Below are 14,984 nucleotides of genomic sequence, written 5' to 3'. Positions count from 1 at the left end.
AACCCTCTATGAACCACAATCATTACTCTTTTTATAACTTAAACATAGCCAATACATATTTATAAACATATGCCACTATCAATTTTTCACAAAAATTATGAAATCCAATTTCCAACCTACATAACTCTATTAAGATACTTCCTCTAAGTACTCTTCCCAAGTCACTCAAGTTCCCTCCCAAGCACAAAAAACAGCTCTGTATTTCTTTGCCCTAAGCAAACTGTTTCACAATATCACTTCAAACAATTAACCCAAAGCAATAGTCATTCATTCATTAACTAAGCATTGCCTGCATGAGAGTTCAGGCTCCTTAACCATTCTGCATAAACACGCACAACTTATTTTTTTAATTTATCTTTAGTTTCTCAGCATTACTACACTGGGCTGAAAAATGGTTAGTTTAATTCATAGGACCATAGGAGATTCCTAGGCTATCGATCCAAAGGTCATTTCAAGCCTAGCTATTTCATTCCACTGTAATACCACAGAAATGTAAATACCAAAGACTGCATTTAGTAATGGCTGCCCATGTATTGGAGGGATGTGGGTGCTATTCCCAGTAAGAATTTACCGTGCCCCATCTACTCCTCCAGGCTCCTCTTGAACAGTATCATAGAGATGCTCTGTTTCACAGGAATAGGTAGCCTATTCCAAATATGTGGCAGTCGCTGGGAGATAAATCTGTCCCTCCAGCAAGTCCTACTTAAGTTGCAAGCCATATTTAGGTCCCTGGAATTTTAAGCCCTCATCCCATTTGATTTACAGATATGCAGCAAATTCATTAGGTTTGGATATGAGATTGCTTTGTAAGACAGTCACAAGTCTCTCTCTTAAGAAGTCTATACTATACAGAGACTAGTGACAGGGACTTTGGTCGGTCTGTGTATGGCACTTGCTGGAGTCCCTTGATCATCTTAGAAACCTCTAAGATCTCTCTAATTGCTGCAGGTGCTTTGTACAGTACGTGCTGAACGGGGGGCGGGGGGGGTTATATTCAATTATGGGCTGGATTAGTGCTAAGTATAGAGGGATTATAACCTATACAAACAAAAAGCCGCAAAACAAATGAACCAGGATGGCTTCAGTGGAGAAAAAATGATCCACTGGGCATATGACATGTAATACACAGAGGGAAAAAAAATAAATGAATATAAATCCAAATGAGTCAAATCCACGTGCTTTTGTCTCCTGTGTAGGAGACTTTTTCCAGAACAGAGCATGCCCAACAACTGAAAAACTTTTATACCATCATTAATTAAGTTTCAAAACAAAAGCACCAATCATTTTCAGTTTTCACTAATTGAATCCTTTGGTGTAGGGTGTGATAGTTAAAGGTAAAACGCAATGAAATGTGCAATAAAATATGTAGTTTTACCATGAGTCAAACCGACACAAATAGTAAAAAAACATGTGTGTGTGTATACCATTTGTGCATTACAATCAGTTGTCATGAAATTAGAAAGTAAAAATATATATTAAAAAGTATATAACTAATATACTTGTATTAGGTTTTACAAGTGCATATACATACGCACATGCTTGTGTAACCTATTCACGAAAATTTATGAATATATAAATTAATAATGTCTGTATGAGTAAAAGCTAAAATGTGTGCATATATATAACTTGTATACACAATAAAATTCATTTTAGAGGGTCAGAATGCACATAATTAATAAAATTAATAAAAGTTCATTGCCAACATTAAGCAAATATGTTGGTATCAAAATTTTTTTTTAGGTTTAATAAATAAATGTGTTTATAATAAATTAATAAATAGATACATAAGCATATTATGTTAAAAACTTAAAAATTGTTGGATAACCACCTATGTTAAAATACAATGTACAACAAAATTCACCTATTTAGGCTCTTTAACTTCAAAAAACAAGTAACTGAAATAGAATCATTCTGGCCTGGCCATTGAGTAGCATTCGTTCTTAATTGCCATAAAGCTTCACTCATTTCCAAATGTAATGGCCATGGTCCACCCCTTGGGTTCACTTCCATAGTTTCTATGATAGTAAATTTAAACCCATGATCTGGCCCATTCATTACAATGCCTTGCCAAGGCGTTTATGTCCTTTTTTAATATAATGTCCCTCAAGTGCTCATAAATACGTGTCTAACTTTCTTTCCATTTTTCCAATATAAAAACAGGTGCATTTGCAACAGAAAGCACAATAAACGACTCTTTCAGTGTTACATTTTTTCTTCTGGGTAACTCTAATGCCATTAATGTTAAATTTCATGTCTTCCGTTATATATTGGCAATACTTACAAGATCCACATTTTCTCATACCCCCAATACTATAAACTTGGGTGTTGTTTTCAAGTATGTTTTTGAGGGACTGACCCTTTCTGTACACTGCAATATGTCTTTCTCCTATACATTGTCTAATTTCATTACATGAGGTTAAAATCATCCAGTTTTTCTCTAAAATTCTTAGTATGTCATGACTCTCAAGATTATATGTGGTAATAAAAGCACAACAATAGTTTGTTTGTGATAATATTGTTTTTTCAAGACTCATACTATTCTGTGAATTATCAAAAACCCTTTGTCCGTCTACTTCACTCGGTGTTATGCCATCAACCATTAGAATAGCTTGAAAAAAGCCTCTCTTTTGCTGACAACCTCTAATATTACATTATTTACTAAATCTCTTGGATATTCTCTTTTCATAAACATTTCTTTTAGTAAATCACATTCATTCAGAAAGGTGTCAAAGCAAGATATCATATGGGCTGCTCTTACAAATTGGCCCTTCACTACCACTCTTTTTTGTTTGTAAGGGTGTGCACTATCAAAGTGTAAAAAACTATTAGAATAAGATTCCTTCCGCTATATTTCTGATACAAATTTACCTAACTGTCTTTCTTTTATTAGTTTAATATCCAAGTATGAAATTTCCTCTTCACCAATGTTATGGGTGAATTTAAGAAAGGATGTTGAATTACTGATGCAATTTAAACATTCATCAATAAGGTCCCTTGGACCAACCCAAAAGATGAAAATATCATCCAAAAATCTGATAGCAAACCACAGGTACGAGCACAAGAAGAAAGCAGAGCCAGCAAGAGCCTGAACGCAGGTTTATTATATAACAAATAGACAGCGTTTTCACTACTCAAAAGAGTAGCTTCCTCAGAGGTTAAAAAAACACAAAACCAACACCCTTTTTAACTCCGCTCTACAATAAATTGGTCATTACATCACTTCCTATGGAGCAGGAGCTTAAACACAAAGTGTAGCTTAAACATACATCATTTAATACGTCATATACCATCCAATTGGTAATAAAATGTTTTTATATGTCTTAAACACTTTAAACAAATATTTAAACATATCTTAAAAAATCTAAAACATATATATGTATATTAAATAACTTTTAAAACTATTCCTGTAAAAGTACAGTTTTGTACCTACCATAAATGTAGATGTTCGAAGATCCACATTGCTGCAGTCCTTACATATGGGTAGTCCGCTGTCCTCGGTCGGCCCGAATACCAAAGTATTAGGCTGACGTCGGTCATGGGCGCTCAGATCTGACATCAGAGCGTCAGGGTATAAAAGCGCATGACCGACGTCATATCCTCAGTCTTTTCTTGCCCCAGATGTCAGAAGGCCCTAAAAAGAAAGGCCACAGCCCAAAACAGGATACCTCCCAAAACATGCCCAACAACAACCATCACCCAAACCATATAACCATGCCAAACTACAGAGGGAAGGAGGGAGGTAAATTGGACTGCAGCAATGTGGATCTTGAACATCTACATTTATGGTAGGTACAAAACTGTACTATGTTCTTCATCTCACATTGCTGCAGTCCTTACATATGGGTAGAATCCCAAAGCAGAGGTAAAGGGAGGATGGCAAAATCATAAAGCATTAGGGGCTGCTAAAATGCCCTGTAATATTGCAGTGGCAAATCCAGCCCTAGACTTAGAATAAAGAGGAAGGTGGTAATGCTTGGAAAAAGTATGTACTGAACTCCAAGTGGCTGCTTCCAAAATATCTTTTGTAGCTACCCCCCTTAGAAAGGCAGTAGCTCTAGTGGAATGAGGTCTGATTCCAGCCGGAATCTCGTTACCATGATGGGAATAACAGAAAGAAATACAAAACCCAATCCATTTAGAAATAGTTTGTTTTGAAACAGGTTTTCCCTGAGAACCCAAAGCAAAAGAAACAAACAACTGCTGAGACTGCCTGAACCCCTTGGTTCTGCTCAAATAATAACGTAACTGCCTGTGAATACCCAAAGTATGCAAAATCTTCTCCCCTTTATTTTGGGGGTTTGCATAAAAAGTAGGCAAATGAATAGTTTGGTTCAAGGCCACACTAGAAACCACTTTAGGCATAAAGGAAGGATTAGTACGCAAAGATACCCTATCCTTATGAAAAATCAGGAAAGGTTCCACTGCCATAAGGGCCTGTAATTCAGAAACCCTTCTTGCAGAGGTAATGGCCAACAAAAGAGCAGTCTTCCATGATAAATACTTTAACTCGGCAGTAGCTGCAGGCTCAAAAGGTTGTAGAGTAAGCTTTTCCAACAAAAATTGAGATCCCAAGCAGGAGTAGGAGCTCTCGTGGGGGTCTTATGTTCTTTGCCCCTCTAAGAAATTGCTTAAACAAAGGATGGGAAAATAAAGGAGGGTCACAGTCATAGTGAGCAGAAATGGCTGCAGCATGAACCTTTATCGAGGAGAAAGACAAACCCTTGTCCAATAACTCAGTAAGATATTGAAGAGAAACACTTAAATCAGGCTTGGAAACATCAAAGTCCTTCGCTTTGCTCCAAAGAAAAAATCTCCTCCATTTATCAGCGTAAACTTTCCTTGTACTAGGCCTTCTGGCCTCCAAAATAACATTCAAAACTTGTTGTGGAAGCTGAGACCCTCCAGGGTCTAAAACAGAATATGCCAGGCTGTGAGATGCAGAGACTGAATCTTGACATTGAGGAAGTGATTGCCCTCCTGAGACAAAAGATGCAGAATCAAAGGCAGAGGCCATGGAGGCTCCCATACCAAACTCCTCAGTAGTGGGTACCAGTGCTGTCGAGGCCAATCCGGCGCTATCAGAATCATGGATGGCTTGTCTATTCTGGCCTTCAGGAGTACCTTGGGAATGAGAGGCAGAGGTGGAAAGGCATAGACATGAAGATTGCTCCAACTGAATGATAGAGCATCCACCTTCCAAGCTGTGGGATGAAACATTTTTGTGCAAAACTTTGGCAACTGGTAATTTAGTGGAGAAGCGAACAGATCTATGTCTGGAGTCCCCCATAACACTGTCAACTTTTGAAACACACGAGGATCCAGTTTCCACTCGTGAGGATCCACAATTTGTCTGCTCAACACATCCGCTAAGGAGTTCTGTGCTCCTGGTAGAAACCTTGCCTGAAGATTGAGGTGTAAACTGAGAGCAGTCTCCCACAAAATCATCGCTTGCCTGCAAAGAGGGTAAGAATGGGTTCCCCTTGCTTGTTGATGTACCACATGACAGTAGTGTTGTCTGTTTGAATCAACACCTGTCCTGGGTGAAGTAAATCCTTGAAAGCCATCAATGCAAATTGGACTGCTAACATCTCCTTCAAGTTGATATGCAAATGTTGAAGTCTGACAGGCCACGTGTCTTGCACCCATTTTCCATTGAGGTGTGCTCCCAAGCCTTGTCCGAGGCATCTGTCGTTAGAATCTGACTCGCCTCTGGTCGGGTCACAGAGAGTCCCTTGTTTAGGTGACATTCCTGAGCCCACCACAAAAATTCTTTCTGAATGCAAGGTATTATCCGAATGACAGTGTCTAGATCTTGGCAGTGTTGTGTCCATACATTTTGAGATACCATTGAAGCTTCCTCATATGCAGTTTGGCATTGGGAAGCACCAGAATACAAGATGCCATGAACCCCAAGGCTTGAAGGACTGTCCTTGCAGTCAGCCTGGACTGTAGAGACATTTGATGGAAATAAAGAGAAAGGCTTCTTTGTTTGTCCGGGGTCAAAAGGCCATCTGGGAAGCTGTATTCAGTCTCACACCCAGAAAGCACATGTCCTGAGAGGGTACTAGACTGGACTTTGTTTCGTTCACAGAATACCCTAGGCATCTTAACACTACCATCACATACTGTAGATGATGCAGAAGTTCGTCTTTGTGTTGTGCAATAATCAGGCAATCGTCCAAATAAGGATAAATCTGTATTCCTCAACCTGAAAAGGCTATCACTGGAGCCAGAACCTTTGTGAACACTCTGGGCGCAGTAGATAAGCCAAAGGGCAATGCAGAGAACTGATCATGTAAATTTCCAGCCGAAAACGCAGGTACCTCCTGCAACTGGGCCTGATAGGAACATGAAGATAAGCCTCTTTGAGATCCAGAGTTACCATCCAGTGATCTTTTCCCAACAGAGGTAAAAGCTGTTGTAACGTTAGCATTTTGAACTTTGGAATGTCCAGATAAGTGTTGAGGATAGATAAATCCAAAATTGGTCTCCACGTGTTCCCTTTCTTTGGTACTAGAAACAGGCGAGAATAAAATCCTAGTCCCACTTCTGACAGAGGAACTGGCTGTATAGCTCCTATTTGAAGAAGTAAAGAAATCCGCTTGTGAGCCTCTATCCTTTGCCGAGGAGGAACGTCTGGCATGCCTTTGAAAGGAGGCAATGTATGGAAATAGAACTTGTAGCCTTGGTTTATAATGTCCAATACCCATTTGTCCTGGGTGATTAAAAGCCAGTTTTGCTTGAAGAGTGCTAACTTTCCTCCCAAAGGAGCTGCCAGGGAAGAAGAATCTGGCAGCTGAAAATGCAGGTCATTGGGCCTGTTTACGAAAGGACTGGCCCCTGCCCTCACCTGCAGATTGTGCAGGTGAACTCCAAGTTCTAGGCCTGAATGTACTGTGAGCTCTGCCCCTGCCACGTCTAGATCTACCCTAGACTGAGAATCAGAAGAAGGGTAGGTCCACCCCTTAGTAGGCCAATTTCTACTAAACTTTGGAGGTTGCACCTGCAAAAAATCTTTAACAGTCTGCATGGACTTAGCCTTGTCTTCCATTTTCTTCAAACCCGACTCCACAGGGGGACCAAACAAAACTTCAGACTGTAAAGGGGCATCCAGAATTCTAGTCTTAACATGCTCAGACAAATTCTGATCCTTAAGCCAGGCGTGCCTCGAAGAACTGAACCAGTGGCAGCCACCCTAGAAGAGGCCTGTACAGCATCAAAACCACACTGCAAAGAATGCTTACCCACCTGTTCAGAGACATGTACTAAATCCTGCAATTCTTTACACTCTATGCCCTCTGCCAAAGCATCCACTTTAGATTTTAGCTGAGAAAGGAGGAAATTCTGATATTTCAACATATGAAACTGGCAATTTAAAGCCCTCATTGCTAAAGTAGAAGAGGTATACACCTTCTTACCCCATCTATCCAAAGCTCTAGCTTCCTTATCTAGAGGAACCGGATTCTTTACAACAGAAGCTCTAACACCCTTAGGCCCCTGACTAATAGTTTCTGGGTCCGCCCTAGGACTCTTATACAGATATTTATGAGCCTCAGGCACCCTGTAATACCTGTCCGGTTTAACTGGCGCAGGAGGCAAAGAATCTGGATTAAGGGAAGCCTCCGAGAAAACATCTTGAACAACATCCAAAACAGGAGGTATAGCCAAGGGTCTATGCTGTGGTAAAACAAGAATTCCCTAAGCCTCTTCCGTGAATCAGAGAAATCCTGTCCTTCCCACTTAAAATGCTCCCTCATGGAATGCAGAGTTTCTGAAAATGAAAAATCCTCTGGAGGAGAAGCAGAAGGAGTGGAATCCTCTGCATCAGAATCCGAATAAGGGGGAAAATCTTGAATATCTTCAGCAGAAGAGTCTGAGTCATCTGAGGCCTGATCCAAACTTTCCAACTCTGGCTCCACCCTGGGCCTCTTATCAGGAGGGCATAGAACCTCTAATTAAAGTAATCAAATCTTCTGCCATTTTAAGCATGTGCTTTTAGGCACAGACCCTGAAGTACCTGGAGGGACACCAGAGGAAGGCAAAACAGACCTGCCCTTAGAAGAAGCCTTAGAAATAGTAGCAGAAGGCCTAACCACCTTAGGCATAGAAGGGAGAACAGTAACCTGAGAGGCCCCTTCAGCTTGACCTGACTCCTGCGAGGCCACATCCTGCAAAATCAAAGTTTCCCCCTGAGACTCAACAGAAACTTCCGCCGGATCCACCTGCTCTACTGTAGTTTCTGCAGGACCGGCGTCCGAAACGGACGAATCAACCTGTCTAGGTTTCAAGGATTTGTCTTTGCGCTTCTTCGTGGAAGCGGGCGTCGGAGGATCCGACGGCATATTATAATTACACCGCTTACCAAAGACTAACCTAGCACAATCTAACCTTCTTTTTATAGTGCGCTTATTAAACCTAGCACAAAACCGACACCCGACTACGCCGTGGTCTGGTCCCAAACAAGGAATGCAAAGAGTGATAATCCCTATGCGGTATCTGTTTCCCACAAGAAATACAATTATTCACTTTTTCTGACATCCGGAATTAACTGAGGCAAGAAAAAACAAAAATATTCCCCAACGGGGTACTTAGCCCAACTTGGTTTCGGTCTGAAACTCAGAATACGAAAATTTCAGAACGCCGAACGGCACTTGCAACGCTGCTTCTGCATCGGACCATGCGGCAAAAAAGACTGAGGATATGACGTCGGTCATGCGCTTTTATACCCTGACGCTCTGATGTCAGATCTGAGTGCCCATGACCGACGTCAGCCTAATACTTTGGTATTCGGGCCGACCGAGGACAGCGGACTACCCATATGTAAGGACTGCAGCAATGTGAGATGAAGAACATCACTAAACTCATTAACATGGTGCTTATCTATTAAACATGTACACCAAAACAGCTCTTAAGCCATCAAATACTTTGTAAAAACAAAGAGGTCAAATAGCTCAAGACATATATATATATAGGATGTATACTCCAACATAACATATATCCTTCAAGGTGTGTTGGAAATACTTCTTCAAATGTTCATTTACATACATTTTTGATGCAACCTTTTCGTATACGTTTTTATTTTTATGTATATATGATTGCGTTTAAACCAGTTTGGCCAATCGTTAATAGTTGCAACTCTTACAAAAAAGGTTAACAGAACATTACAAAAGCAATGGTTAGGCAGTAATTACCAGTCCAAAAATGTATAGACTAAGAAGTAAAATATAGAAATACCAATATTGGAACCATTATTAAAAAAACCTACGTAATATGGTTAACAGACTACCATACATAACATAGCAAAGCCAAAGGCTTTTGAAACATAAAACCTATTAACTAATAGCTAATAGACTGGTCACTCATATGGCTCTTATGTAAAAAACAAGTGAAGCAGTCACTATTACTAAAATACAGTGTTATTACCTCATATAAGATTTTAATTTCAAGTAAGGGGCAATGTTGCAACTCTCATTTAAGCCTGGAAAGTTAAAGGCATCTAATTTTAGTTGCCATAATAATTCCCTAGTTTCAAGTAGGATTGATGTAGGACCACCTCTTACAGGTGTTGTTAAATGCTCAATCCCCATAAACTCAAAATAATGTCCTGGATATGCTACTGTGTGTTTAGCCAATGCATTTTCACACTTTGCATTCTTAATGGCATAACAATGTTGGTAGATCCGTTGTTTAAACTTTCTATCTGTCTTACCAACATAAAATCCAGGGCAACAGGTACAAAAGGCAATATAAATAATGGACATAGTTTTACAGTTGATTCTGTGGTTAATGTGAAACTTGTTGCCCAATATGCTAAATGTACTCCCCGTCCTTATGTAGGAACAGAATTTACATGAGCCACACATAAAGGACCCCTTAGTTCTGTTACACACTAGACCTGACGAATGAGCTTGTAACAGTTCTTTAATATTTTTGCCCCTCCTATACACACTGTTTAAGGTTTATCACCCAATTTGTTGGACACAGAAGAGTTAGAAGATATAAAAAAACAATTTTTATTTAAAATCTCCAAAATCGCCTTAGAATTCAAACTAAATGTCATAATGAATTTACAAGGCGAATTTTTACATACTAAGGCTTCTGATGAAAGAGGAACTTCTATCAAAGAAGTATTCATAGGGGGAACTACATTTTGGTCCCTATCAATATCTTCATGAGATGGCATAAGAAGTAATGGTTTATAGAAGCCCTTATTTCTCTTTGCAGTAACTTCAACTATCAGGCCATCAATCAATTGGTGAGGGTAATCACGGTTCACAAAAAGATCTCTCAAAAATTCACTTTCAAGAGAAAAATCTTTTGCATCACTACACATTCTAACAGCTCTCACCAACTGACCTTTAACAATGGCCTTTTTCTGCTTGAAAGGGTGGGAGCTGCTATAGTGAAGAAAGGAGTTTACATAAGTATCCTTTCTAAAAATGGTAGATTTCAAAAAGCCAGTTGTAGTATCCCTAGAAAGTTTAACATCCAAGTAGTTGACTTGCATGGTATCAAAATGGTGCGTAAATTTCAAGAATGGTGTCGTTGAGTTTAAAAAGTCAACAAATGACTGTGCCAGTGTAGAATCCCCCTTAAAAAGGATAAAGGCATCATCTAAGAAACGTGTGTAAAACACTATTTTTTCTTTCCAATCAATGTTATTAAAAACGTAATGCCTTTCCCAATATGCCATAAATAGATTGGCTACTGCTGCACCACACGGGGAGCCCATGGCCACCCCTTGTTTCTGTATATAAATGTCTCCTTCAAAGGTGAAAAAATTGGAAGACAAAATAATGTCTAATAATTCAGTGACATTATCAATGTCACTTTTAGTGGCGCCAAGATCGATCAGTAGAAGTTCAATCCACTCAAGGGCTTCTTGGTGTGGAATGGATGTATATAAATCCACCACATCAATGGTTAAAAAATTAGTAGATTCATCAACTTTCAAAACATTCATATTAGATAGAAAAGACCAAGAGTCCTTGCATATACTCGGGATGAGTTTAACATACTTGGCAAGCAGAAAGTCAACATATTTAGAACAGGGGTATGTGATGGATGATCTGCCGTCAATCAAAGCTCTCATTGGTGGATCCCCAAGGTTTTTGTGCACCTTGGGTATCCCAAACATTACAGGTGTTTTGGGGTACAATATATCAATGTAACCAAAGGTGTCTATATCTATTCTTCCAGATATAAACAAATCACTAAAGTAACCTCTTATTCTGTTAGAGCTCACATTCATTTCATTGATTGAAGATGTCTCATAAGCAGCCGTATTCAACACTCTACACATTCTCTCAACATAATCCATTTGTTCAAAAATAGCTAGACCACCACCCTTATCTGGCTTGATGATCCTGACTGTAGATGCCCGCAATTTGTTAAGGGCAACCAGTTGGTCTTTAGAAATGTTAAACTGGTTAGGCTTAGTCTTAATAGACTTAACCACATGTCTAATATCTAATTCACATGCACTCTCGAACATTTTAAGCGCCACATGCAAAGGTGGATTAAACACACTTGGGAGTTTAAGTTTAGACAAAGAGGGTGCAGATGAGTCATTAAACATTAATTTCAAATTTAGTCTTCTCACATAACATTTCAAGTCCAACAGAACTTTAGCAACATCACACTTTATTGTTGGTACAAATGTGTTGCCTAACGCTAAAAGTTCTACCAACTCAGGTTCCAAAATCAGTGAGGAAAAATTGTAAATGGTAAAATCACGCCTTTTATTTATCATCCTCTCATTGTAATCTCCTATGTCCATAATTACAATACCACCACCCTTATCTGGTTTTATAATTCTTATGTCCTTATTGTATCCAAAGTTATTCAAAATGTCAAATTCAGCCTTATTCAAATTAGAAAAATGAACAGTTTAATCTAAATTCCTGACATCAACTTCACATATCTTGTCAAACATTGCTATAGAAGGGTGTAACAATGGATTATATGTACTCGAGATGTGTAATGGGTTACTAACATGCTCTACAGCTCTAAATAACACATTTAGATTCAGTTTTCTTACAAAGTTTTGAAGATCCACTAATGTATGTGCAATATCAAAGTTCTTCATAGGCACAAAAGTTAAACCTTTAGAGAATAAGTCACAATCATTCACATTTATCTCCAATGAAGAGAAATTATATACATTAAAATCCCCTTTCATGTTTTTTAAAATTTAATTTAATACATTATTAACCTGTGCATTCAGTTCCATCCTCGACACCCCCCCCTCTGAAAAAAATGTTTGACCCCCTTGACCTCTGTTCATTGTGAACTAAGTCTGCCCTTGCTGGTTCTGATTGTACCTGTCCCTCAGTCTCTCCGACCTCCTCAGTGGGGGAAAATTCTCTTCGTCCAAAAAAGACTCTTGGTTATTCTCATCACCCATATTGGTCTGTGTATCAGTCCTCCAGACCTGTGACCAGGGTAACTGAGGGTAAGCAGTATTATTGCTATATTGATCTCTGTCCCTTTCAGTCTTCTTTAATTTCCTGTTCTTAATAAAAATTATTTCTTGTTCAATAGTTCTAAACATTGTTGTAATCAAAATTATTAGAGTGAAACACATCCTGTACAATCCTTCTATCCAGTTCTGTGGCTTCTTTTATCACTCCAGTTCAAAGGAGTTCATTATGCCTAATAACAAGCTCCATATATTCATAGCCATGCTTGTCAAACGAGCAAAGCAATTCTTTATGAAAATCAGAACCAGCCATTACACCTGTGGGAAAACGCCACATGCGTAAACCCTTGGGTACTAGTTTGTGTTTCAAACACACTCTGAAATAAGCATTATCAAGTTGTTTTTTTTTTATTTTTAGTAAAATGTGATCTAATCTCTGCAGGTTACATTCATAAGTAACAGTACTTACAGGTTCATTGTATGATTCTATTTCAATTACTTGTTTTTTGAAGTTAGAGAGTCTAGATAGGTGAATTTGTTATACATTGCATTTTAACATAGGTGGTTATCCAATAATTTTTAAGTTAACATAATATGCTTATGCATCTATTTATTTATTAATTATAAACACATTTATCATTTATTAAACCTAAAAAAATGTTTTATGATACCAACATATTTTCTCAATGTTGGCAATGAACTTTTATTAATTTTATTAATTATGTGCATTCTGACCCTCTAAAATGAATTTTATTGTGTATACAAGTTTTATATATATATATATATATATATATATATATATATATATATATACATATGCACACATTTTAGCTTTTACTCATACAGACATTATTCAGTTATATATTCATAAATTTTCGTGAATAGGTTACACAAGCATGTGCGTATGTATATGCACTTGTAAAACCTAACACAAGTATATTAGTTATATACTTTTTAATATATATTTTTACTTTCTAATTTCATGACAACTGATTGTAATGCACAAATTTTATACACACACATTTTTTTTACTATTTGTGTTGGTTTGACTCATGGTATTTTATTGCACATTTCATTGTGTTATACCTTTAACTATCACACCCTACACCAAAGGATTCAATTAGTGAAAACAGAAAATGATTAGTGCTTTTGTTTTGAAACTTAATTAATGATGGTATAAAAGTTTTTCAGTTGTTGGGCATGCTCTGTTCTTGAAAAAGTCTCCTACACAGGAGACGAAAGCGCTTGGATTCGACTCATTTGGATTTATATTATTCATTTATTTTATTTTTCCCTCTGTGTGTTGTTAATAAATTGCTTTGTTACATATCATACGCCTAGTGGATAGCTTTTTCACCATTGAAGGGATTATAACCTCTTTTGCTCATGAGGCAATGCCTTTACTAATCAAGTGTGCTATGCAGAATGCCTTCCATACTACAGTAGACACGTGGTTGAAGTTATGGTCGCAATCAACTTGTGATCCCAGGTCCCTTACCACTTTGTGGGTACTTAGGGTATTGTTGTCGATTTGATAGTGTGAAGGGACATTGTTTGTGCTGAAGAGAATGATAATGCATTTCCTTGCATTCAGTTTGAAACTATGACTAAGAGATCAGTCACAGGTTTGCGCAAGATCTTCCTGGAGTATGACATCATCATTTAGGGATTCAATAATTGCACCTAGTTTGCAGTCATCTGCCAACTTCCTTATCCACAACCCCTTAGTTTTGACCTGAAATTCTGAGAAGTACATACCAAAAAGGGGGCCCAGCCCTAACCCCTATGGCAACCCTGCTGGTAACAGGACGGTTGTGGTTGATGTGGAGTCACCCACTTTGATAGTGTGCGTCTAGTTTGAGAGCCAGCTGGAAACACATCTTACAATAAAGAGGTCTGCATTCAGTTTGCTAAGTTTATCGGTAATGCCCGAGTGTGGGATTGTCTCGAAAGCCTTTGCCAAGTCAAGGTATGCTGTGTGCAGACATTTGCCTGTATCAATAGCCCTGGTCACATTTTCAAAAAAATCCACCAGATTTAACAGGCAGAATATGACCCTGACGAAGCCAAATTCAGTAGGATTCAGGGTTTGGAGGTCGCCTACATCTTTATTTATGAGGTCCATAAAGATAAATTCCATGCCCTTACAGATGAGGCTGGTCAGGCTTATGGGTCTGTAATTCCCCAGGTCTGTTGCTAGGCCACCTTTGTGGAGGGGAATAACTGTTGCTGTTCTCCATTCCACAGGAACAAAGCCTGTTTAGACTATGACTGAAAAGGGTACTTAATGGTGATGCTAGTTTCCTGTTTTAGCCTGTTTAGAAGACAGCCTGGGATGCAGTCTGGTCCCATAGAGGCTGTGTTTTTTGCCTTACACAACAAACATATATTGATATTCATTTAACATACAGACACAATGTCCATATTCATTTCACTCAGCTTGACTTGTTGAATTACATGTCTTTCTCTGTCTCTCTGCATCACACTACCAAGTACTCATTTTGAACAGCTCTCCTAAATGTTTAAATCATTCAGAGCATAACATTGTACTGTCACTTCTCAA

The 14,984-nt window shown here is 38.5% G+C and overlaps 1 protein-coding gene across 9 annotated transcripts in view; it reads right to left on the bottom strand.

Annotated features, from left to right (window-relative positions):
- Positions 1-14,984, bottom strand: part of SVIL (supervillin) — a gene marked incomplete in the record, with an annotated part of 2,930,183 nt that overhangs the window by 1,487,737 nt on the left and 1,427,462 nt on the right.

The sequence above is a fragment of the Protopterus annectens genome, chromosome 3.part1 (assembly GCF_019279795.1).
Source record: "Protopterus annectens isolate FY-2018-M chromosome 3.part1, PAN1.0, whole genome shotgun sequence".
In the NCBI taxonomy this organism is placed as follows: Eukaryota; Metazoa; Chordata; order Ceratodontiformes; family Protopteridae; genus Protopterus; species Protopterus annectens.
Note: the sequence above shows the minus strand (reverse complement) of the source record. Positions and strands in the feature narration are given on the sequence as shown.